Source organism: Typopeltis vanoorti, chromosome 22 (assembly GCF_054136105.1).
Source record: "Typopeltis vanoorti isolate ZY-2024b chromosome 22, IOZ_Tvanoo_1.0, whole genome shotgun sequence".
In the NCBI taxonomy this organism is placed as follows: domain Eukaryota; kingdom Metazoa; phylum Arthropoda; class Arachnida; order Uropygi; family Thelyphonidae; genus Typopeltis; species Typopeltis vanoorti.
This window is the reverse complement of record NC_143570.1, coordinates 60,298,291-60,323,673: the sequence shown is the minus strand read 5'-3', so window position 1 is coordinate 60,323,673 and position 25,383 is coordinate 60,298,291. Positions and strand designations below refer to the sequence as shown.

At 34.3% G+C, this 25,383-nt stretch overlaps 1 protein-coding gene across 3 annotated transcripts in view; it reads right to left on the bottom strand.

Moving 5' to 3' along the window:
* Positions 1-25,383, bottom strand: part of Yod1 (Yod1 deubiquitinase) — a 45,302-nt gene that overhangs the window by 3,253 nt on the left and 16,666 nt on the right. Inside the window, exons 2-3 of one of the 3 annotated variants that reach the window (XM_090412154.1) lie at positions 24,622-24,658; positions 24,004-24,099 (exon numbers count right to left, since the gene is read on the bottom strand). The gene's annotated coding sequence lies outside the window, so the exon portion shown is untranslated. The remainder of the gene's footprint in view (positions 1-24,003; positions 24,100-24,621; positions 24,659-25,383) is intronic. The other 2 variants (XM_090412155.1, XM_090412153.1) reach the window with 2 other exon arrangements.

Genomic DNA, 25,383 nt, shown 5'->3' with positions numbered 1-25,383 from the left:
CATTTATTGCACCTGTAATCTATCATATATAGGGGAAACAGGATGCACAATTCTTATCAGACAAAAGGAACATAAACGATACATTAAATATAATAACAATGGTGAAGCTGGCCTTTCTGATCATGCCCTGAACACTTTACATAGAATTGACTGGAAAAGCACTAGTTGTTTACATCACACCAACACATGGTATGAACGTAAATTCAACCCGTGAGATTCTTATCAACCACCCTAATCTTAACAATAATGGTCTAAAAATCCTAAGCATATGGAAGGCACATAGTCTACCCACGGAACCTTTCTCCCTAAGAGTTAACTATAAACAGGACTGCAGATAATCCAGAATCTTAAATCTAATATAACAATTGTCATGTTAAATTAGGACATCATTGTTACTGTAAGAAAACTATCTATATGAAAGAATGTTTCTCTGATGTTATCTTAAATAGGATATAGTTTTGATGTAGTTTCTAATTAATTAATTTTTATTTTATATCTTTTTATATATATAGAATAGATAAGCCAAAATTTGAAACGTCCAACAATGTTTGCCTTCATGAGACAAACATGTTGTCTCATGTCATTAGAATTGAAGGAGAACCGACTTACCAGTCTGGAACTTGGGGGGGGGGGTCCCCCTAGTATATATATATATATACATACATACATACATACATACATACACATATTATATTTTCACTAGAGGGCATGCCAGTAGAATAACTGTTGATCAAATCATCGTCTCTTTAGCATACTGCGTGAAATGTAACTCAGCTTGTGCATTTTTGAAAATTATGGAGACAACTACCGTGTTTGAATAAAAACTTTAGTTTAATATAACTAAAATCTACAATTCGACGTTTCGACCTTTATGTCAAGGTCATCTTCTGGCGCGTACAAATATACACAAGAAACAAGCTATACTACAATCAAACTGGTTCGTTTTTATTCAAACATTGTTGGCCTTTAGTTATATTAAACTAAAGTTTTTATTCAAACACGGTAGTTGTCTCCATAATTTTCAAAAAATGCATTCAGATCACTCTGCAAGCCTAAAAGAAAGGAATAATTCAAGCTTGTCTTTGTATATACTCCAGACGATGACCTTAATATGAAGGTCGAAATGTTGGGAAATTAAAATAGTTATTTATAACACGGCTGTAAAGTCCATAATTTCTAAAATGAATGCTGATCGCCATGCAACACTAAAAGAGAGGATCTTTGCTCTTTCATTCTATTTGGGTAACCATATCTTAGATTAGCTCTGCTCACATATTCATCAATGATAAATTTCTTCCTATCTTCATTGTTCATATGATTCTGCCATTAATACCATCTGTTAATTCTAATTTTTTATCATTTGTTTTACTTCTAACCCAGTTCTCAGATTCATAAGTTAAAACTGGTTTGAACACTGTACTGCCAGTTGCGTTCCATAAAAATTCAACTGGCTCTCCACCAGATAAGCTTTGTTTATTCCACATTTACTCAAAGTGCCTAAACAGCTGAAATATTTTCTTTGTTCTACAGGTTCTCCACTGAGAATGCAGTCTCTTTTTATCTTATTATTGCTTTATGCCATCTTTTTATTGCTGATTTTCTTGTTAAACTTGTTACAGTAGTTATTCAATTTAGTCAAATGAATCCTGACGGTTTGGTATACTGCATTTACCTTGATAGACCTGTTGTTTCATTCTGAGCATCTCCACAAATGCAGGTTGCAAAGTTTCTAGCAATGGCGATCTTGGGCCATTCTTCTCCATTTGTTTCCTATCACTTTAGTTAGAGTGTCTTACTATCTAGTTGGAGGTCTACAGGGTTTTCTCTTGGTTGAATCTTGCAATATGACCTGCCCACCATGCCTTGTTGTCATATATGGTTTTCACTACTTCTTTTACTCCGGTTAATTTTCTGATAGTTATATTTGTGGTCTTTTTTTACTTATCCCTAAGATTCTTCTTTCCATGGCATGCTGAGTGTTTATAGACCAAGTTCTTCTTTTTGTGTGGTGCTCCAAGTTTCAGAGGCATAGGTTAAAGATGGGAGGAAACAATTGTTGAACATGCTAGCTTATTTTGATATCTAGCTGAGGATCTGTGATTATGGATTTGATACAGTTAAAGGAGGTCCATGCAGCTTTTTCATTTTGATATTTCTTCAGAAATATCACTGTCTAGATTTACCTACTGGATTTATTTAGGAAGAAATAAATTGATTAGTCTCTAGAACACTGGCACCTTCATGATAATGATCTTCTTACCAAAATCTTCCCACTGCTTCTGATTAATATTTTATACATAGCTTATATTTCTAGCATTTATCTCTATATTCTCTCAAGGCACTGCTGACAGGAATTTTCAATACAATTTCTTCTTTTCCACTACTGTTTCTAACTTCTTGAGTACACATTATGAAACTACTTTTTCTATCCTTGAGAACAACTTGATGACACATTCCTCTGGTTGAATCCATATTTTCTTCAGGTTTTGCTAACAAGTCTCCAATATTTGGTTTTCAATTTCAAATTGTCGCATTTTATTTCTTGAATAACATATCTGATTCAGTTTACCTCTGCACACCACTTGGCTTTTTTTTAAAAAAAACCTTTTGTACGTATGTTTCTTTTTAATAACATGTTCATTTTTATCCTGCTCACAACTAAATGGTGATCATTTCCTATTTCAAATCTCTCGTATAATTTTATTTACTAGCATCAGCAATTAACATATCCATAAGAGTATTTCTTGTATCTTTCCAATTCCCTCTATGCAAATTTGTGCATATATTTATGTTGGAACATGGTGTTTATAATGAGTCTAGTCCTGATTAGTCTAAAAACCATAATTTATTTTTTCTTGAAAACCAAGATCATAAGTGTTTATTAAAGCATAAACTTTGTGTGAGTGAGTGTATTTTTCCAATCTTTCTCTTTTATCAAATTGTTTTACATAAATATGCAATAGTGCATTTCATTTTCTCAGCAAATGGTTTCTAAGTATGTTAGTAAGAAAAGATCGTGATAACTGACATAAAAAAGGGTTGTCACTCCTATATTGTAGGAGTCCTTTCCTTTAGTGTTGCATGGTGATCAGCATTCATTTTGATAAATTATGGAGACAACAACCGTGTTAGGAATTTAATTTCCCGATGTTTTGGCCTTCATATAAGGTCATTGTCTGGAGTATATACATATATACAAAGACAAGCTATATTACATTTCAAACAGTATGCCAAAGCAACAACCATTATTGATCAACCATTATTCTACTGATCTGACCTCTAGTGGAAAAAAAAAATACCTACATCAAAGCTAAGTATTTTTTATTGAATGAAAATGCATTTATTGAGCTGCTGTGGCACAACTTCCTTAAGCAGAATGCAACAGAAGGAACGTGAGGTCAAAGAGTGTTAGATTTGATTATAGTATCAGAGGGCATTTCAGTTAAAGATGTAATTATTCTGCCTCTGGTTGGTGACAGTGATTATGAGACAACAACTTACTCACTTGGGAAGTGACTAAGTTTATGAATGTTCCATTCAATAAAGATTACATGCTGAACTACAAACTAAGAAATTACGACGAATTGAGGAGTATAATAAGTTCACTGGAATGGGATTGGTTGCTGGATGAGAAGAATATTGACAGTGCATGGGAAGCATTTAAACAATACTTAAATTATGCGATATCAGAATGTGTCCTGAGAGTTCGAAGAATAAATAGAGTAGGAGTCAAATGGATGTGTAATCTTATTAAGGAAGAGATTCACAATAAAAAGATGATGTGGAAGGAATATCGTATGCATAAGGATGATGTCTGTTATGAAAATTATAAGCAGCAGGCTAGAACAGTCACAGTGTTGTAGAGAAAGCAAAGTCTGAGTATGAAAAGAAACTGGCTCTGCATGCTAAAGACAACCCACAAGAATTCTATCGATATGCTGTAAGTAAAATAAAGAATGAATATGAAAGAATAACTCTTCTAAATGCAGATGGTGTGAGGGTTACAGATGCAGAAGAGGTTATTCAACCAACAAGTGCCCATTTCGTTAAAATGCTATCAACCTGGTATGCGCAACATGAGCTCAGTGCTACCTCTTCACTGGATGAAGAAACTCAGGTGTATGAGGACGAAGTATTAGAGCTGTTGCACAAGCTGAATAAGAATTTAGCAATAGAGACTGATGGGATATCAACACGTGTGCTAAAAGAGCGTTCAGCTGAACTGGCTATTTCTTTGACCAGGCTGTTTAATATGAGTCTCAGAACAGGAAGGATTCTGCAGGAATGGAAAAAATGTATGGTAATTCTATTGCACAAGGTGGTACAAAGATCGATGTATTCACCTATCGACCAATCAGTATCTCAAGAGTGGTGAAGATTCTGGAAAAATTGGTTAGGGTTCACATTCAGAAATGGGTTGACAGTGAATCTCTACTTTGCAATGAGCAACATGGGTTTACTAAGGGAAGGTCATGTTTTATCAACTTGCTCCCATTCTATAACAATGTTACCATTGAACTAGACAAAGGGGAATGGATACACCATGATACTTTTGGATTTTGCTAAGGCTTTTGACAGAATACAGCATGGTAAACTGTTGCATAAATTGGAGAATGTGGGTTTGAATTACAGAATAATAGCATGGATAAGAGAATGGCTGACTGATTGATAGATATCAAAAACTGGTATATGGGGGATGTAAGTCTGCAAGATTTAAGGTAACCCAGTGGATCAGGGCTTGGTCCACTGTTATTCAATCTATACAATTGTTTTTTTGGAAGGATTTGACAAGTGACATACAGCTATTTGCTGATGATGCAAAGATAGGAAGGGTAATCATGAATGCTGCTGATATGCAGTCTTTGCAGAATGATTTGAATAGGTTGGAATTGTGGGCATGGGAAAATGGATGTCAGTAAATATAAAGTCATGCACTTCAGCGTGATTAGATATCCAATGTTGTACTATATTGGTGGGATTATGCTTGAAGAAACTGATTAGGCTAGGGATCTTGGAATGGTAGTAGATAGGAAGTTGAAGTTCAGGGGCCTCATTGCAAAGACTGCAAATACAACTCAAAAGATAATCGCAAGGCTGAAACAAAAATGTTCACATGTAAAGATAAGGATGTCATTTTGCCTCTTTACAAGGCCTTGATAAGACCTCACTTGGACTATTGTGTGAAGGCCTGGTCTCCTGGTTTTTCCGTTGTGATTCTGATATATTGGTCAGAGTGCAAGAGTGTTAAAAATGATATCAGGATTGTGGAATACTGATTATGAAGACATTGAGAATTTGTAGACTGCAGACAAACTGGCAAACAGGAGAAAGACAGATGATATGATTGAGACTTACAAACTTCATACAGGAAAGCATCATACAGGATTCGAACTGATGGAATTTTTCAATTTATGGAGAGTGGGGAAAGGACAAAAGGTATCCTTGGAAGCTGGTATATGAATGCCACTAAGAAGGGGGAGGGGGCTAGATTTTTCTCTCACTAGGTGATGCATGATTGGAATGGATTGACATTAGATGTTGTGAATGCAAGAGTGAATCAATTCAAGAATAAGTATGTGGTCTCCCTCAATGAGTCCCTGATTCCCTGGAGGTCTCTCTTAATAATAACAACATCAGAAAACAAATTCATATAAATACAGGTATTATTTCTGGGAAAACTCCCATGTTATTCCTCTTAAAAACTGCTATTTTTATGGCTATTTGGTCTGCCTTTGTTTAGGAGTGCCCCTTTTTTAATGTCACTGGCTTTTTACTCAAGAATTCTTAAGACACTGCAGATGTATTGTAGAGACAAATATATGTAGCATAGTAGAAGAAAATTTACACAAACCTTTTCTTGGATGTTGTTGCCTGTCTTCTTTCTGCAGTGGCTAAGCAACCCCCCCCCCACTCCCCTTTCAACACCAAAATAGCAGTATGCTATTTTGGTGTTGAAAGGGGAGTGGGGGGGGGGCCTTAGGCAATGTGGGAGAATTTAATTTGAAAAAAAAAACCCTTTTTTTATTTATATAATATATACATATATTATTTTTAAGGGTGGAAGGAGCACTTTTTTGTAGGGTGGGAAAAAGATGAAAAAGGGGGCTGAAAACAGAAACTGTTTTTTATATGAAGGGGAAGGGTTTATTAGAAAAGGGGACCTGGGAGTAACAGGAAACTTGGTGGCCTAATCAATAATTTAACATAAGTGTCTGTCATATTAAAGTTAAGATCCTAGATTACTACAGTCCTAATTAAAATTAACTCTTAGACCAAAAGGTTATGTGGGTAGAATATATGTCATCCATATTCTTGGGATTTTTAGACTACCATTATTGTTAAGATTAGGGTGGTTGATAAGAATTTCACAGGGCTCTTTTAAATTTGCACTCATACCATGTATTCAGGGCATGATCATCAAGGCCAGATTTACCATAGTTATTAAATTTAATGTGCTGTTTATGTTCCTTTTTTCCAGATAGGAATTGCACATCCTTTTTCACCCATATAGGGCAAATTACAGGTGCAATGAATATGGTATACTCCAGGGTCAGCCACTGGTGAAGGAAATTGATCCTTGGATAAGTTGAATCTTTAATTTTGCAGAAGGTTTAAAGATGGCATTAAGGTTGTATTTCTATAGTATTCTGTTTATTTTATCTGATATCCCTTTAATGTATGGAATGGCTACAGTTTTATTGTAATCTAGTTTATTTTTTTTAAGTGAAGTCTTGTGAAGAATTTTATTGATAGTATTTTTGCTGTAGTCATTTTTGGCTACTAAAGATTTGCTCCAGTGTTGCTCACTGGAGCAAATCGTTAAAGCCCTGTTTTTAAGTATGTTAATGACACCTCATTTTTTTGTTGGGTTGTTTACCATAAGCCTATGCATTCCAGTGTGGAGGCTTATGGTAAACAGTGAAGGAAAGACTGCCAGAAGAAAGACATGTGACAAGTGTATCAAGAAAAGGATGTGTGTGTTCTGCCTTTAAATTTATGGTTTGCCCAAGATTCATAAGCAGAAAGTACCATTTCGGCCAATAGTTGAATGTACTGACATTCCAATTATCATCTAACCAAGAAATTAGCATCAACACTCAAGGGAGTCGGTAAGTCATTTTCCCTAACTATATTAAAAACACACAACACTTTGTAAACAAAATTAAGGACATCACACTTGAAAAAAGCAATTTATTAGTCAGGTATGGCATTTCTTACCTTTCCCCATATGTCCCAATCAATAACAATTCTTCTTCTACAGGTCAAATTCCCATCTGATATCACAACACTCTTTGCCCATGTACTCAGGTATTACATTCTAGCTATTTGGTGTGGCAAAAATACTTTACCTGCCGAAAAATAGGCACAGCTATGGGTCACCATTATCTCCCCAGCTTCCAATTTCTAACTTTGATATGGAAGCTTTTCAGCAACATGCTGTAGATTCCTTTACTTAAATCCCAAGTCTGGCTTAGATGTGTTTATGATATTTTCGTTATCTGGTCCCAGGGCTACCAGACATTAGACACTTTCCTCAGCGACCTAATCAAACAACATAAACACATACAATTCACAACTGAAATTGAAAGCCAGAACACAATTCCTGTTCTTGATACACCTGTCACACAACTTCCTTCCAGCAGTCTTCTTTCCTTCACTGTTTACCATAAGCATACACATACCAGACAATATGTACACAAACTCTTACCACCACCCAACACAAAAACTAGATGTCATTAACACATTAAATAACAAGGCTCTTAACAATTTGCTCCAGTGAGTTTGAATTTGTTCTCTGATGATGTTATACTAACACTAGGTTTATTGGTTGTAAAGATATGATAATACTAGTTTCGCTACATAAACTGGTGGCTTTATCTGGGTTTGGATGAACATCATCATCATCATCAAATTCCTGCCATGTACCCTCATGGGGTGTACAGGATATGACAGTACTACATGAAAAATTACATCATTACTAACTTCCTATCTACAATTTTCCTCCAAATCAGTCTGTTACTTGTCAAAACTCCAACATTATCAGATCTTATATTTCTATCGTCTAAGGCACTTTGTACCATATCAATCCACCTATATCTTGGTCTTCCTCTGGGTCGTTTTCCTGCCAACCTGGCAGAGAAAACTTGTTTTGCTAATCTTTCCTCTCCCATTCTATTTAAGTGACCATACCATCTGAGATTAGCTCTGCTAACGCATTCCTGGATGCTGACAATGTCAAGTTCTTTCCTAATATCCTCATTTTTAATATGATATTGCCATTGATGCCATCTGTTCACGCCTCTAATCTTTCTGAGGACTCTCATATCTGCGGTCTCTAGTCTTTGGTCAAGTGTTTTACTTCTGACCCAGCTCTCAGATCCATAAGTTAAAATTGGTTTGAACACTGTCTTGTATACAGCTAATTTAGTGTTACGACTAATTTCTTTCTTATTCCATATGAATTTATTCAATTGACTTCCCGCCATACCAGCTTTGCTGATTCTGTTGTCTATTTCTATATTTAGTTTACCATCTTCAGTAAAAATTGTGCCTAAGTAGCTGAAATGTTTTACTTGTTCCACAGGTTCTCCATTCACAACACAGTTGACATTTTCAATGATTCTGCCTATTTTCATTGTCTTTGTCTTTTTATTGCTGACCTTCATACCATATCTATTACAACAGCTATTTAATTTAGTCAGAGAATCTTGCAGACTTATAGCGGATTTATTTAGAAGTATAACATCATCTGCATAAAGCAAAGAGCTGACATTAACATCTCTAATTTTGATATCAGGTTTAATACCACATTCCTTCATAATGTGATCCATATAGATAATGAATAACAGATGGGATAATGTACATCCTTGTCTCACACTAGATTTAACATTAAACCATCTTCCTGCACTTCCTTCAATTCTAACTGCTGACTCACAACTCAAATAAAGACTAAGTATTGCTTGATATAATGCCCATTGACACCATATAACTGCAGCGTATTGAATAGCTTCTCTCTTGGCACCTTGTCATATGCCTTTTCCATATCGACAAAACTTAAATACAGATCTTTGTTATATTCCCATGCTTTCTCGACTATTTGCCGTAAAGTGAAGATCTGATCCTGACAGCCTTTATTTGGCCTGAATCCAGCTTGTTCTTCCCCAAGCTTTTCTTCCACAATTCTTCTCAACCGTTTCTCAAGTATACTTGCATAGATCTTGCCAGGAACACTCAGTAGGGAAATACCTCTGTAATTCTCACATTCAGTTTTATTTCCCTTTTTATATATGGGTACTATGAGAGCTCTACTCCAATCATCGGGAATTCGTCCCTCTGTCCAGGCTTTCTGAACTATGCAGTGCAGCCACTGTAAGACTCTTATACCACCATACTTCAGCATTTCTGGTCAAATATCATCTACTCCTGCTGCCTTTCCACATTTCAAGCCTTTGATTGCTTTTTCTACTTCAAGTATGGATATGTATTCCTGAGTGCATGCCTGGTCAGTGTTTTTTATCACTGTGCTGTCATCACTGCTTGTTTCATTTAGCAGCTTTTCAAAGTAATTACTCCATACTTCAAGGATATCTTTTTCTCCTGTTTTCATGTCACCTTTATCATCTCTAATTCCTTTTACAGCACTCTTTCCTCCATTCCTAAGCTTCTTCAACAACCTCCAGAATATTTTGCCACCTTCTTGATATTTATTTTCTATATTCTTGCCAAAGTCCTCCCATGACTTTTGTTTAGCTAGTTTTACACACTGTTTAGCTTTCTTACATTTGTCTCTGTATTCTGTAAGAGTAAAAGCTGACTTATTTGCCAGGAACTTTTGATATGCTTTCTTCTTTTCCTTCACTGCCTCTTTAACTTCCCGTGTCCACCATGGAGTTCTGATTTTTTTATCCTTGCACACAACCTCACCACATGCCTCTCTGGCAGAATCAATCAATGTTTCCTTCAGAGTTTGCCACTGAATCTCCAAGGTTTGATTCCTGTTCTCAAACTCTTTCATTTTCTTTTCAATAATATTTCTGTATTTTAGTCTACAGTTCACATCTGAGAGCTGCTCAACTTTTATTCGCTTTAAAACTTTCTTACATGTTATTCTTTTCAATATGAAATTCAATTTTATCCTGCTCAAGACTAAATAGTGATCACTTCCAATTTCAAATCCTCTGTACACTCTGGTGTCCTGCACCAGGGAGAAAACATCACTATCAACAATAACATAGTCAATGAGACTTTTCTTATTCCTAGCCTCTTCTCTCCATGTGAATTTGTGCACATTTTTATGTTGGAACATGGTGTTAGTAATAACCAGTCCATGTCCTGAGCAGAAATCCAACAGATATTTGCCATTATTATTAGCTTTGCTCTTTTCTCCAAATTTTCCCAAAATATTTTTGTATGTCTCACAATCATTTCCTACTCTGCTATTTAGATCCCCAACAAGGACCAACTTTTCCTTTTTCATTGTGTCAGTTGCTTTTTCTAAAGCCTCAAAAAATTCCTCCACTTCTACCTTAGTAGAACCTTCTGTGGGACCATAGGCACAAATAAGTCTCATTGTCCAGTTCCCCATTCTCATATTTGCCCACATTACTCTACTTGAGACTGACTGCCATTCAAGAAGATTAGCCTCGTATTTTGTGTTGAATACTATGGCTACTCCTTCTTTTCCTTGATTGTCATTGCCTGAATATAACATTTTGTATTTATTGCTCAGAAAGATCTCACCAGTTTTGGTCTTTTTTGTTTCAGTCACCTCTATTATGTCGATCTGGTACTTATCTAATTCCTCAGCTAGCTCCATTTCTTTGCCATTCAGGCTTCTTACGTTGATAGTACCGATCTTTAACTCTGGTGATGTTGAGTTGGGGTTTGTTTTCAGATTTGTTCCAGTAGCTGACTTTTCGCTGTTCGCCCTGGTTCCCTGGCGAAAACAGCGGGGGCCTTTTTTAACTGGGCGACGCCCCAGCCGGCATGAAATTTTGTCATGTTGTACCATCATTTTTTATTTTGGTTGAATTTGGATGAACATATAAATATAAATAAACAACAAGCTTTGATTTGGTATTTTTTATTTTTTTTTAGTAATGTATTGATTCATAATCAAAGTTTGTTGTTTATATTTGTATGTTCATCCAAACTCAGATGAAGCCATCAGTTTACATGGCGAAACTAGTAGTATCAAATTATTAGTTAGTTACCCAGTTTTAGTTATTTTTATTACATAAAATAATTATTCCTATCACAGTTGTAGTCTCCATGATTTACTGAAATGAATACTGTAGGAATACTTGCCAATTGTAGTAAATAGAAGACAAAAATAATATACCTCATGGAAATTGTTATCAACTTACTAATATTTTGAACAGCCAAATTACTATACTTAAACCTAGCTTTTAGCTCAATTAGGCATACTATTTTATTATCTATTTCATGCTAGTTCAGTATTCTCCAGAATGCCATAGTGAACTGAAGGCCTTCTGTATATAAAATTGTGAGAGTATTTTATTATGTTAAATTATATTTTTCTCCAATGAGATGTACTGTAAATTGTATTGTAAGATATACTGTACTCTTGTTTTTAAGGAATCCTGCTTGTTCTCTCAAAGTATAATTTCTATTTTACTCTCAATCCTAGAGAGTAAGATTTTTAGGAAAATTTTGCTTGGATGACTGATTATGAACTTTTGATTTTATTGAATCATCAACATTGATAATTCAAATTCTTTTTTGTGATTATATATACTTGTCCTTCTAAATTTATGGAAATCTACACGTTCTTTTACCAGAGAAATCACACTAAGAGAACATTTTATGATCAAGTCCTATCATTTCACCAAATCTCTCAGACGTAGAAATATAGATTTTGATGGTATAAAGCAAAACTGATTTGAAAGACATCCTCCAAATTTACTTCTAAACAATTTGATCTATCATTTTAACTGTAAGAAACTACATGTTTAAGGTTACTACTGCCAATCTCGGTGACAGAATATATTCATCCTCCAAGCAACACTGTGGGTGTGAATGTTACCATGCGCATGGCTGTTTGTGAAGCTTTAGATGATAAATAAATATGATCACCTAGTGAAAACACCATTTTGCTTACTGAACGCCTGAAGTGACTGAAGTGACTTTCCATAGAAGAACAGGATTATTGAATTTAACCCTTGGCTCACTCACAATATATTTGCAATTTTGAAGATGTATGGTTGTCATATTAAGAAGCATTTTTTCTCTATCAGTTATTCTATATTTTTGCTGGTATTGTACATAGAACAAAAATATGCCATTTTACAAATTGGATGCAAATTTGGGGTTATTATTAAATAAAGATGTTTCAGAAATGTAGAGGAGAGACAAGATTAATACTGTAATCAATACAAATGCGTCAACTGAAGTTTATGAAATTTTAAGAGTTAAACTGAATTAAGGATATTTTTATATCCTACTAATAATCTTATACCAAAGGACAGATTTAACCAACCAACTAAATATAAACATTATAGGGGAATGTTTGGACATTCCCCTATATCATTTGGATATGATATAGAGCAGTGGTGTTTAACCTTTTTTACTATGCAAGCTACTTTTCTATAAAAAGTTATTCGGCGATCTACTCTCTTATATCAATCACGTTCCCCCCAACCTGATATCTGATTATGCACAAATAAACAACTAAAAAAAAATACACAACTAAAAACTTTGTGTATTTAAAAATTTATTTATCACTTTTAATTATTTTAATACAACAAAAAAAAAAAAAAAAAAAAAAAAAAATATATATATATATATATATATATATTGGAATAAAATATTTAAATATTTATTTCTCTATTTTGGAAAACCAAAGTTAGAAAAAACAACAGATTGATTACAAACTCATAAGTTACAGGAAATGCTGGTTGATTAAAAAAAAGTTAATGTGAAATTTGGCATTGTTTGGACCTCACAATATTTTCATAGTCAAGTTGATATGAAGAAGTGGCCAATCGCAGGACAATCATCCAAATGATCATTTGTAATTTGGTTTCTTAATTGATTTTTTATGCCGGTCATATTTGAAAAAGTGGATTCTGACGAGTATGTCGATCCGAAACACGAGAGAATTTTTCGCGCAATATTAGTTAATATTGGGAATTTTTCATGTGCATACTTCCAAACGACTTCATTGTTTATTGATTTTAAATGTAAACTATTCTGAATGTTTATTCAAGTTATACTCCAACTTGGTTTATATCAAACAGCCCACTAATTTTATTTGAAATTTCTGTGATGTTCAAATTTTCTTGAAATGGATTATTGATAAAAGATACAATCATTCCAGTTTTATTAAAATCTTTAAATCTTGAATTTATTTCTTCCACAACTAATTCTATTTCATGAATAAATTCTTTTAAATCATAGCAAAGCATTTCTTGATTTTGTTCAAAAAATTTGAATAAATATGGGAGATGTCTAAATTTTTATTAAATTTCTTTAATAAAAATAAGTATTGTTGGAAAGTTTTTATTGAACTTAACATCTCTCTACCTTGCAACTCTAAATTTAAATTGTTTAATTTTGTACAGAAATCTACTAAAAATGATAAGCGTAACAACCATCTTTTATCACCCAATTGTGGATAAATATCTCCTTTTTCATCAAGAAAAATTTTTATATCATTAATTAATACAAGAAATCTTTCTAAAAATTGACTTCTGCTGAGCCAGCGAACATTATTTACAACAGAAGTTTCCTATGATCATCTGCCTGTAATTTAAATAACTGCCTTTGCAGGGATTTTCCTCAAACAGAATTTACAATTTTAAATGTAATATCCAAAACATCTTTTGTGTTTAATCTTTTACCACACAGTACTTATTGGTGAATAATGCAGTGGTACGTTAAAAAATCTGGATATTTGTCATCGTTTTTACATAATGAAATGAAGCTAGATTTATTACCTATCATTGCAGGAGCACCATCAGGAGTAATAGACATGAGTTTAAAAAGCGGAAGTTTGTGTTGTTTCACAAATTCATCAAATGCCGAAAAAATGTCTTCTCCCCTAGTCCATCCCATTAATGGATTAATTTTCAAAAGTTCTTCTTTACTTGAATAATCTTGAAATACCATGCAAATAAATACCATTAAATGAGCAACATCAGTGAAGTCGTTTGATTCATCAAATTGTAATGAAAACGCAACAGACTAGTGAATGTCTGACATTAACCTGGCTTGGAAACTTTTCTCCAGCAATTGGAACTCTTCCTTTCGGCAATTTGAAACCTTGTCTGTGGCCCAGAAGTAGTCTCTCTCTAGCGACGTCTCGAAATGAGAAGCTCCTTTCTGGAAACTCCTCTCTCATAGTTCCAGGCAGTCTCTATGACGGCCTCCTCTCTGACAGCAATTCTGGAACCGGGACCCCTTCAGCTTGCTTCAGTCCCTTTTTATTAGGCCTCCTCTGAGACCTCGCATGAAGTTTAGCAACCCCCAAAGACTCGGTATGAGTCTTTCATCTTAAGTTTCAAGTTCGGCACCCCTTTTGTTCTCCTCCGCTTTCTTTTGATTGTAAGTTGCCGGTCATTGGAAACTTGTTTGAACTCTTTCTGACTGACTTCGGAGATGTTTACACTTAGAGCCTGCAAGCATTTCTCATACATACAAGTTTCAATAACAATCTTTCTAATGCTGCCATGTACAGCTTCGGGCGACAAAAACATTGCCTTTATTTTTAACACTCTAACATATTCTTATTAAAGCAGTATATACAGTTAGCTTCAAAAGACTTATTTACAAAAACATCTAATACAAACTATACTGAGACAAACAAAGTTTTTTTTTTTTTTTTTTTTTTTTTTTTTTTTTTTTTTTTTTTTACAATATTCACATGGGACTTAACCGAAGTAAAAAATCGATGTAATGTGCTTTGGAATAATATTTAAGGTACAATCGAGTACCTTAATTTGCTTACAATCGTATTCACTCGGCTCGCTGCTCGACTTCCACTGATCCAAATTAATTCATTTACCCGGACTTATAAGAAAATTACTGATTTGACAATTTTAACGAAAAATAAATAAACAATAGCAATACACTTAATTCTGCATAAAAAAAAGGTAATAAAGAAGACATCAGTAACTACAGACCCATCTGTCTATTAGCGCACACATATAAAATATTTGTCAGAGTCATCCTAAACCGAGTACAAACCTCCATCAACAAAAATAGCTGCAAAGAACAGGCTGGTTTCAAAAAAGGATTTTCAACAATAGATCACATTCAAATTATTCCTCAGCTAACAGAAAGATGCAGAGAATACCAGATCCCACTTTGTCTTCTTTTTATATATTTTAAAAAGGTATTTGACACTGTTGAGCATATGCAGTATTCCAAGCTTTAATAGAACAAGGCATAGAAAAAGCATACATCCAACTCATAAAAGATATCTACAAAGAAGGCACAACAAATATCACCCTTTTCAATCACCCGATTAAAATTAACTTAAGTAGAGGAGTACGTCAGGGTGATGTCTTATCACCTAATCTCTTCACATCTACTCTGGACAGCATCATTCGAAAAATTGACATGAAAGATGGAATAAACATTGATGGTTTATTCCACAATTTATACTAGTGAAATGTTAAATATCCTATTATTCGCCGATGATGTGGTATTAATATCTCACTCACCTAAACTCTTAGGATCAATGCTGAATAACATAAGCCAAAACTGCCAAAAAATTGGATTGGAAATGCACCCGGACAAAACAAGATGGATGAAAAACAAATACTGTAAAGATCATACAATCACTCTAGAATCTCACACCATTGAAAAAGTTGATGAACACATCTACCTCGGCCAGTCCATAAAAGTGAATAATGATATATCAAATGAAATAGCAAGGAGAAAAAGAGCTGCTTGGATAGCCTTCAACAAAATAAAATCAACAATTACCAACCAAAACATAGATATAGAAATAAGAGCCCATCTTTTCAAAAGTCACATCTTACCAGTATTAACTTATGGCAGTGAAACATGGAACACAACTTTAAAAGAAGAACAAAGCTTAATAACAACTCAACATGCAATAGAAAGAAGAATGTGCAATATAAACAAAATAGACCACGTAAGACACACAGAAATCAGGAAGAAGTCTGCACTCACGGATATAATAAAAGCAATCTACAACAGCAAAAGAAGATGAGCAGGACATCTTGCCAGAATGAGAGACAACAGATGGACAGTCATAGTTACAAACTGGTATCTGATAGATACCAAAAGAAAACCTGGAAGACCAGCCTTAAGGTGGGAAGACCCAATGATTAAGAAAGTCGGAAGAAAATGGAGAAGAAAGGCCCAAGACAGGAATAGCTGGACTCTTTACAACCTGCAGTGATGGAGAAATCCTGACTGAAATCACAGGTCCATCAAGGTAATCAAGGTAAATACACTTAAAGTGAATTAAAAATAATACAAAATAATGATAAATAAAATATTATGTTTTCAGTTTTAATTAAATTTGTAAGTAAGGAGGAATACACAAGAGATCGACTAAAAATTGCTCCGCGATCAATGGGTTGAACACCCCTGATATATATGGGAATCATTTGGATGTATAATTTGGACATGAAAATTCTGTGTAATCACATTTCCTTCACTATTTTGCAGTACTTACTATTAAATATTTTGTCAAACAATTTATGCTAGTGAGTGCTACAGATACAAAAGAAAAATGAGTTCAGTTCTTAATCAGAATAGTCTAAAAAAGTTTTGGTTTTCTTGCTGAGAACAATGCAGATGGAATTTGTGAATGAAAGCAATGACCAATTTGATTTTGAGGAAAGCAAATTGATGACATTTTAAAACTAATCTGAGACCTTGAAAGAGTATAAAGGCCCTTTTTTTAAAACTTAAAATAAGAAATACCATGGTAGAATAAGAAATGAAAATTACATACTGCTGAACAAGAACTGAAAATCAAAAAAGTGACAATGTATTTAATATGAGTTCTTTCAAATGACAAAAACCAGATAGCTCAAGAGACAAATTCAGCATGTAAATACTAATTTCTGGTTAATAAATCTGGTACCCACCTGGTCTGAGAGGCAGTAATGGAATAACATTTTGTAACATTCACAGCATGTTTCAAACTTCCCTATATTACTATGTCTATCAGATATGTTTCTGTTTATGCAGGTGTGGACAAGAAATCCTGATATTTAAATCTCAGTGTAAAAAGCATGGCATTTGTACAGGTTAGACTAGAAAGTGATGGTCTACTCATTAATACATTCTAAATATGACAATTCTGTCGTGTTGTACCATCATTTTTGATCAATTTGATTTTATCATTTTAACAGTAAGAAACTTATGGATCTGAGAGCTGGGTCAGAAGTAAAACACTTGACCAAAGACTAGAGACCGCCGATATGAGAGTCCTGAGAAAGATTATAGGCATGAACAGATGGCATCAAAGGCAATATCATATTAAAAACAAGGATATTAGGAAAGAACTTGACATTGTGAGCATTCAGGAATGCGTTAGCAGAGCTAATCTCAGGTGGTATGGTCACTTAAACAGAATGGGTGAAGAAAAATTAGCAAAACAAGTGTTCTCTGCCAGGTTGGCAGCAAAACGACCCAGAGGAAGACCAAGATATAGGTGGATTGATATGGTACAAAGTGCCTTAGACGATAGAAATATAAGATCTGATAATGTTGGAGTCTTGACAAGTAACAGACTGATTTGGAGGAAAATTGTAGATAGGAAGTTAGTAATGAAGTAATTTTTTTCATGTAGTACTATCATATCCTGTACACCCCTTGAGGGTACATGGCAGGAATTTGATGATGATGACAGTAAGAAACTACATGTTCAAGGCTACTACTGCCAATCTGGGTAACAGAATATTCATCCTCCAAGTGACAAATTCAGTATGTAAATACTAATTTCTGGTTAATAAATCTGGTATCCACCTGGTCTGATGGGCAGTAATGGAATAACATTTTGTAACATTCACAGCAGGTTTCAAGCTTCCCTATAGAACAAGTAAAACATTTCAGCTACTTAAGCCTGATTTTTAGTGAAGATGGTAAATTAAATATGGAAATAGACAATAGAATCAACAAAGCTGGTGTGGTAGGAAGTCAACTGAATAAATTTATATGGAATAAGAGAGAAATTAGCCAAAACACTAAATTAGCTGTATACAAGACGGTATTAAAGCCTGTTTTAACTTATGGATCTGAGAGCTGGGTCAGAAGTAAAACACTTGACCAAAGACTAGAGACCACAGATATGAGAGTCCTGAGAAAGATTAGGGGCATGTACAGATGGCAATATTATATTAAAAACGAGGATATTAGGAAAGAACTTAACATTGTCATCATCATCCAGGAATGCGTTAGCAGAGCTAATCTGAGGTGGTATGGTCACTTAAACAGAATGGGAGAGGAAAGAACAAGTGTTCTCTGCCAGGTTGGCAGGAAAAAAACCAGAGGAAGACCAAGTTATAGGTGGATCGACACAGTAAAAAGTGCCTTAGAAGATAGAAATATCTGATAATGTTGGAGTCTTGATAGGTAACAGACTGTTTTGGAGGAAAATTGTAGATAGGAAGTAAGTAATGATGTAATTTTTCATGTAGTACTATCATATCCTGGACACTCCTGAGGGTATATATCAGGAATTTGATGATGATGAAATATGACAATATAAATACAACTAAATATAACAATTTGTAGAATGTCTGTACATTTCAAAATAAGGGGATGCATTGTTTTTCATCATTCTAAGCAATAATTGCTGATGTCATGGCACGTTCCTTCATTCAGGCCACTATCTTCAGCTATTCTATCAAGTTGTATGTGAATATTTTTAAATGGAAAGTTAAGCGTAACTTACAATACACAAGAAGAGTTGGAATCATATGGGAGAAGGGAGTATTAATTCACTTGAAGTGTTGACTATTTTTATGGAAATTTTTTCCCTTGGCTATGCTACTAATTACATATTTGGTTTTATCCTTTATCCAAGTGTAAGCAAACAAAGTTTGCACCCGAAGTACTTTCAGGACTGAGGCAACTCGTGGTAAAGGTGGTATCTGGCTCCCACTGATGAGACCTCAAAAAAGTCGAAACCAGTCTGGATAGTGACCCTTCCCTTAATGCATAACATTATACATGTCTGCAAGGAGATGTGCTTTGCATTATGGGATACTAAGGCACACGATGAGAACTTATACCACCTTTGCCACAAGTTGCACAGTCCTGAAAGTACTTTAGGTGCAAACTTTATTTGCTTACACTTGGATAAAGGATAAAACCAAATACATGATTAGTAGCATAGCCAAGTGAAAAAACTTCCATAAACTTATCTCTAATCCAGAGAATTTTAATAATAAGGTGTGACACCTTTCGGCAACTTGTATATGGAAACATGACTTCTCCATCACTTACACCTTAGTATCACCACCTCTGGGTCTGGCTCCCACTGGTGTGCTTTTGTGCAGAAGTGGTTGCTTTCCCTGAGATGAGAGAGGTTCTGCTTTGGGGTAGAATTTTGCCTGTCTCTGAGTGGGGCCACTGCTGAGATTATGGTTCTGCTCGGTGGTGGGGTGAACTTGTCATTGAGTGAAGCCACCGCAAAGTTGGACGATCACTCGTAGGGAGTGGTCTGGGAGACTGCCTAATTTTTAGAGAGGTCTTTGCATTATGGGATACTAAGGCAAGTGATGAGAACTTATACCACCTTTGCCACGAGTTGCCCCGGTCCTGAAAGTACTTCAGGCGCAAACTTTGTTTGCTTACATTTGGATAAAGGATAAAACCAAATATATATATATATATATATATATATATATATATATATGTTAAAGATACCAAGCAATTTTAAACTTGGTTTTACTCCATATTTCCCAAGTAAGCAAACAGACAAAAATGTCAAGTTTGCGCCTGCACGTGATGCAAGACAAGCTGATCCTACAGGTAGTGCAAGACCAGGGCAACTCGTGGTAGACGTGGAACAAGCTCCGATCACTAATCTTAATATTTACCCTTAATGCCAAAACACATCTCCAATAAGGGGATGTATGATGTTTTGTATTAAAGGCAAGGAGCCACTACCCAGACCGGTTTCGACCTTTATTGAGGTCTCATCAGTGGGAGCTAGGCTAGAAATACCAAGATTTAGTAATACAGAGCTTGTAAGTATTTTACCAAAACAAGTTACCATAAGGTGTTCTAACCTTATTAAATAAAAATCTCAGGAGGAGATCTAAATGTAGAAAGTATTTTTACCTTGGGTATAATTATGTTAAAGATAGCTCTTTTTGACTATTTGATTTTCTTCTTTCCCCATTTAGACAAGGGTTTATATTATAGGTATTCAACTTTTTTTTTGTTTTCTTTATGTTGACTAAACCTGAAATATATATCAGATTTAGTCAACAGAGTCTTTATTATGCCTCTTGGGCCATGTCCATACATGAAGAATTCCTTACAAGTTACGTAAGAAACTTGTAAGGAACTCTTGTAAATGATCTTAAGAAGCAATCATTTCAGGCATTTAAATTAATAGGAATAATTTTTCTTAGACAACATTCTTTTTGATGTTTAAGTAAAGAAATGAACATGAAGAATAAATTAGCATATAATCCTGGTCATAACTGTGTTGCATGTATTACAGATATGGAAATAACATGGTTATCAGGATGTGTTCCTTCCTTGTATTAGCCCATACTGCATGAACTTCTAGTATTTTACATATATAAAACAATTCTCATAATATCAATTTAATGACACTGCTATAATATTCTGTACTCATCCAATACACAAGTACAGTATGCATGTGTACACATATACGCAAATAGAATTTCACAAATACAACAAGCATATATTTACATATAAAAATATGTAAATATGTTAATTGAATCTATAAGTTCATCCTTTCATATTTATGTATTATATAAGTCACCATAGCTCAAATGGTTTCAATGAAGCCCTTTGGCTAGAAAGTACCTGGGCTCAAATCCCAATTAGGATGTGATGAACTTTTTCATCAAGACTTTAAGTGCACTGGTTTGATCAGTACCACCATTGACATATAAGGGACCATGCAAAGCATTATTTGGAGTTGCCTTGATAAAAATGTACAAAAAGTTTTTAAACCAAAGTAAATGTTAAGATAGACTTATCAAAATGAAAAAAAATCTTGCATATTTTTTTTAACTTGCCATTCTTGAAAATCGGACTATACTTGCATAAATACTGCAACAGTAGATAACTCCAATCACAATCAATGCACGCACAATAATGAAATCTCTCACACAGCCATTATCGTGAATGTTCCAATATTCAATAATCAAATATCATGTTCAGATGGTCACAAAGCTTTAATTTAGAGAACCAATAGAAAGATGGAAGGGTGTTGATTTGTACCTACATAGAAGATGACTCGGCTCAGCTCATACTTGTTAGACTGAGCTTCCTGGAACTGCAACAATATGCTGATTGGAAGATGTCAGTGGTGCTGATAGTTTCAGATTGTTTGATATATGCAGTTTTTCTGAATTGAGATTTCTGATTTGCAGAAGAAGTGAAATCCGACTTTAAGCAAACACATGCGGATGGTGTTCGGAATGGAGAATTGATTTTTAAAACTTAATACCCCCCCACCCTTTATGGTGTCTTTGTGCGGTGCACAACTTGCACATTGTTTGTAATGGCCCTGGGTCTGATAAGGAAACGGTGAAGGCTTATCCTCCCAAAAATTGATTTTGCAACCAGACAAATCAGCCAGGAAAATGCATGCAATAACTATATATATATAAATTATTTTAAATGACTGATACTGAGAGATAAAGAGATGACATGGTTTATTTAAAAAAGATACTACTAGTTTACTAGTTTTGTTGAATGGATCAACTTCTTCAGGTATCACAATCAAATAAATATACAAAAAATAACAGACTTAAAAATTGCATTAACAGTACTAGTCCAAAAAACAGTTGTACATTTTGAAAACAGTAATGCGAGCTTGAGTTCCAAATAAAAGTTGACTACATGCATTCACGAGTGTGCCAGTATTGAAGAGAGGCAATGTATGCATCAGAAAGATTGAAACTTAGGGAGTTATTTATATAGGAAGAATCTAAGGCAATTTCTCTGGATTTGACAATCCATCTTTTAAGTTCATCATAGCACACATGGATATCAGAAGTTTGTGTCAAGTCCACAATGTGTTGGCGGTCTTCATCTGAGGTAACGGAGAAAAGAACGTGGCTAGAGAGAGTGCTGGCTCTAGTCCTGTTGTAGGAAATATCTCTACGGTGTTCTTCCAAACGTGGAAGGATGGATTTAGCAGTTTGGCCGTAGTATGGCTTTCCACAATCGCATAAGATCTTGTAGACTCCTGGAAACTGAGTTAGAAGATATTTCTCTTTAGGTTTATCTTAGTATGGAGCGAAGTTTTGGGAGCATAGTGAATGAAGTTCTGAAGTTAAATTTCTTGAGAATTTTAGCTAGTTTTGGTGAAAGAGAGCTGATATAAGGCAAAGAAATAAAGGCTCTGGGGGAAGAGGGATCTTCAGAAGCAGTTGAGTGACAGAGAGAAAGAAAATTTTCAATCTTATTAGGAGAGAAACCATTATTGATAAATGTCTTTTTAAGAAAAAGGAGTTCATTTTCAATTTCTGTTTCTTCTGTTAGTAAAGATTTGGCCCGGTGTGCTAAGGTAGAAATAATACCAAATTTTTGCACAGGGTAGTGATGGGAAGAAGCATGAAGTTATCTGTCAGTATGAGTAGGTTTTTCTAAAAATTGAGATTTTAATACTTTCAGAACATTTGGTAAGCTTCAGATCTAGAAAGGGGAGGCAGTCATCAGATTCCAGTTCGAAAGTAAAAGAGATTTTTTCATGAAACTTGTTTAGGTGGTCCAAAAATAAATTGAGGTTGTTGACACCATCTTCCCAGATGAGGAATATATCATCTATATAACGATACCAAAATTTTGGTTTAAGGGGGAAGGAGTTAATATTTCTTCAAAATTGTTGAGAAATATATCTGCAAGAATCGGAGAGAGTGGACTGCCCATGGCTAGACCTGAGTTTTGTAAGTAGATCTTATTGTCATATTTGAAGTATCCTGACTTTATGCAATGGGAGGGTAAAGCAAAGAGTTATATGGATAATTTGTTCTTAAGAAGATTGAGGACTTCTTGAGCAGGAACATTTGTGAAGAGAGAGAGACAATATTGAAACTAGCCAGGAATGCGTTAGCAGAGCTAATCTCAGGTGGTATGGTCACTTAAACAGAATGGGCAAGGAAAGATTAGCCAAACAAGTGTTCTCTGTCAGGTTGGCAGGAAAAAGACCCGAGGAAGACCAAGATATAGGTGGATTGATACAGTAAAAAGTGCCTTAGAAGATAGATATATAAATATAAGCTCTGACAGTGTTGTAGCTTTGACAGGTAACAGATTGATTTGGCAGAAAATTGTAGATAGGGAGTTATTAATGATGTAAATTTTTCATGTAGTACTATCATATCCTGTACACCCCTTGAGGGTAAATGTCAGGAATTTGATGATAATGATTATTTAGGCACAAAATGAACCTTAAGATTATGATTACAACAGCCAATGGGCTTTAAAGGCTTGTAAGTACTGCAGATTATTATTATTGTATACATTGAGTGTGTGTGATTTCAATTTCTACTATGTTACTGGTAATCTTGTACTCTAGATGTAAAAATTAAGGATTCCCATATACCTGTACTATGATTACAACAGCCCTTGAATTTGCATAATTGTTACTAAAACTCAAAAGCATAGATCAAGCTAAACACCTGATTATAAAACATCTGATAAGAAAGACTTCATTAACCATCAGCAGTTTCACATATCATAATAACAAACATCAGCCCATAAATGAAATCAAGATTATGATAACTTATCACAGCCATCATTATATAGATTTTTTTTTAAAGTTCCATTACTTTGACTCACTTGTCTTCCTCACCTTGTCCTTTTAAAAGAAACGTTGATGATAATATTTGTTAACAGCTCACCATCACGATAACTGTGTTCACACACTTTCTAATTCTACTCAAAAAAAAAAAAAAAAAAATTGCATAAGCAACATCTCAAAAATAACATTTCAATTATTTTCAACAACCTATTAAAATCTAAAATGATCTAACACCCAAAACGAATACCAATATAGTGTAATCACATAGTTATAGTTTCAATATACTACGCTGATGTTTGTTTTGGACGTTAAACTCAGATTTTTCAATGGTGACATCAGCTATCCAGCTGATGATCTGTTAGACCACAGAGAGAAAGATTCATATTTTTTAATGGGAATTCATAATTTTTTTTATAATTGGAATTCATATTTCAAGATAAATTGAAAAGTAGAGATTTGTTTGTTTTTCAATTTGATTCAGAATGAAGAGAAAGTATTCACTTTAAATTAAAATATGCTATATGGATCAACAAGAATTTAGATAAAAATAGCTAAAATTATGATTAGCTTAAAACACAACTTTTGAGATGATAAATCTGGAGAACATAATATTTTAAAATACCTAAAGGGACAAAAATTTGACATCTCATACTTACTCAGAAAACAAAAACTGCAGCAAAAGCAACACTAAAGCTGAAAGATAAAAAATATGAATATCAATCGCATAAAATCAATTATGCATAGAATGGCCTGAGATTATTTGAATTAAAGTTTTATGGGTCAACATCTACATGAAATATTTATTAAAGAAACAAGCAATATACATAAAGTTTTGCAGTTTCAAGGAAGGAAAAATCTTTCTAACAAAGTCAATAAATTTTCAACATTCATTCTCACCAAAATCTGCCTAGTCACACAGGAGATTGATCACAACATACCTTTCATGCCTTGTCAAAAATGTATTTAATATCAGCACACTTCTATCATGCTCTCCAATAGCACTTCATCCACAACTCAAAAAACATGAGCAATAAAGAGGATTTTTTTTTTTCAACTATTAGAAAAATCCCATATTTTTTCATTCCAGAATTTAAGAGAAATGGTAATTTCATATTTTCTGTGTTACAATACTTTTCTGGATTCATGAGAGATTAGGCTGATATACCTCATCTAAATGAATCAGCCCCAAGTCAGAAAAATTCTGCATATTCATTCACAACAATATCTTATCCTATACCCAAAGAAAATGCCTGATGTGAACTCATCTTTCTCTCTTATTTACCAAACTTCTATATATGCTACTTCTATGTATGAATTAAGGAAGAGGGTGAGATGAAAATGAACAGCAAAATATTAAATAAATCTAGATGTTAAGAGGGTATAAATGAAGATGTTAACTGTTTTCTTTTTTTTTTCTT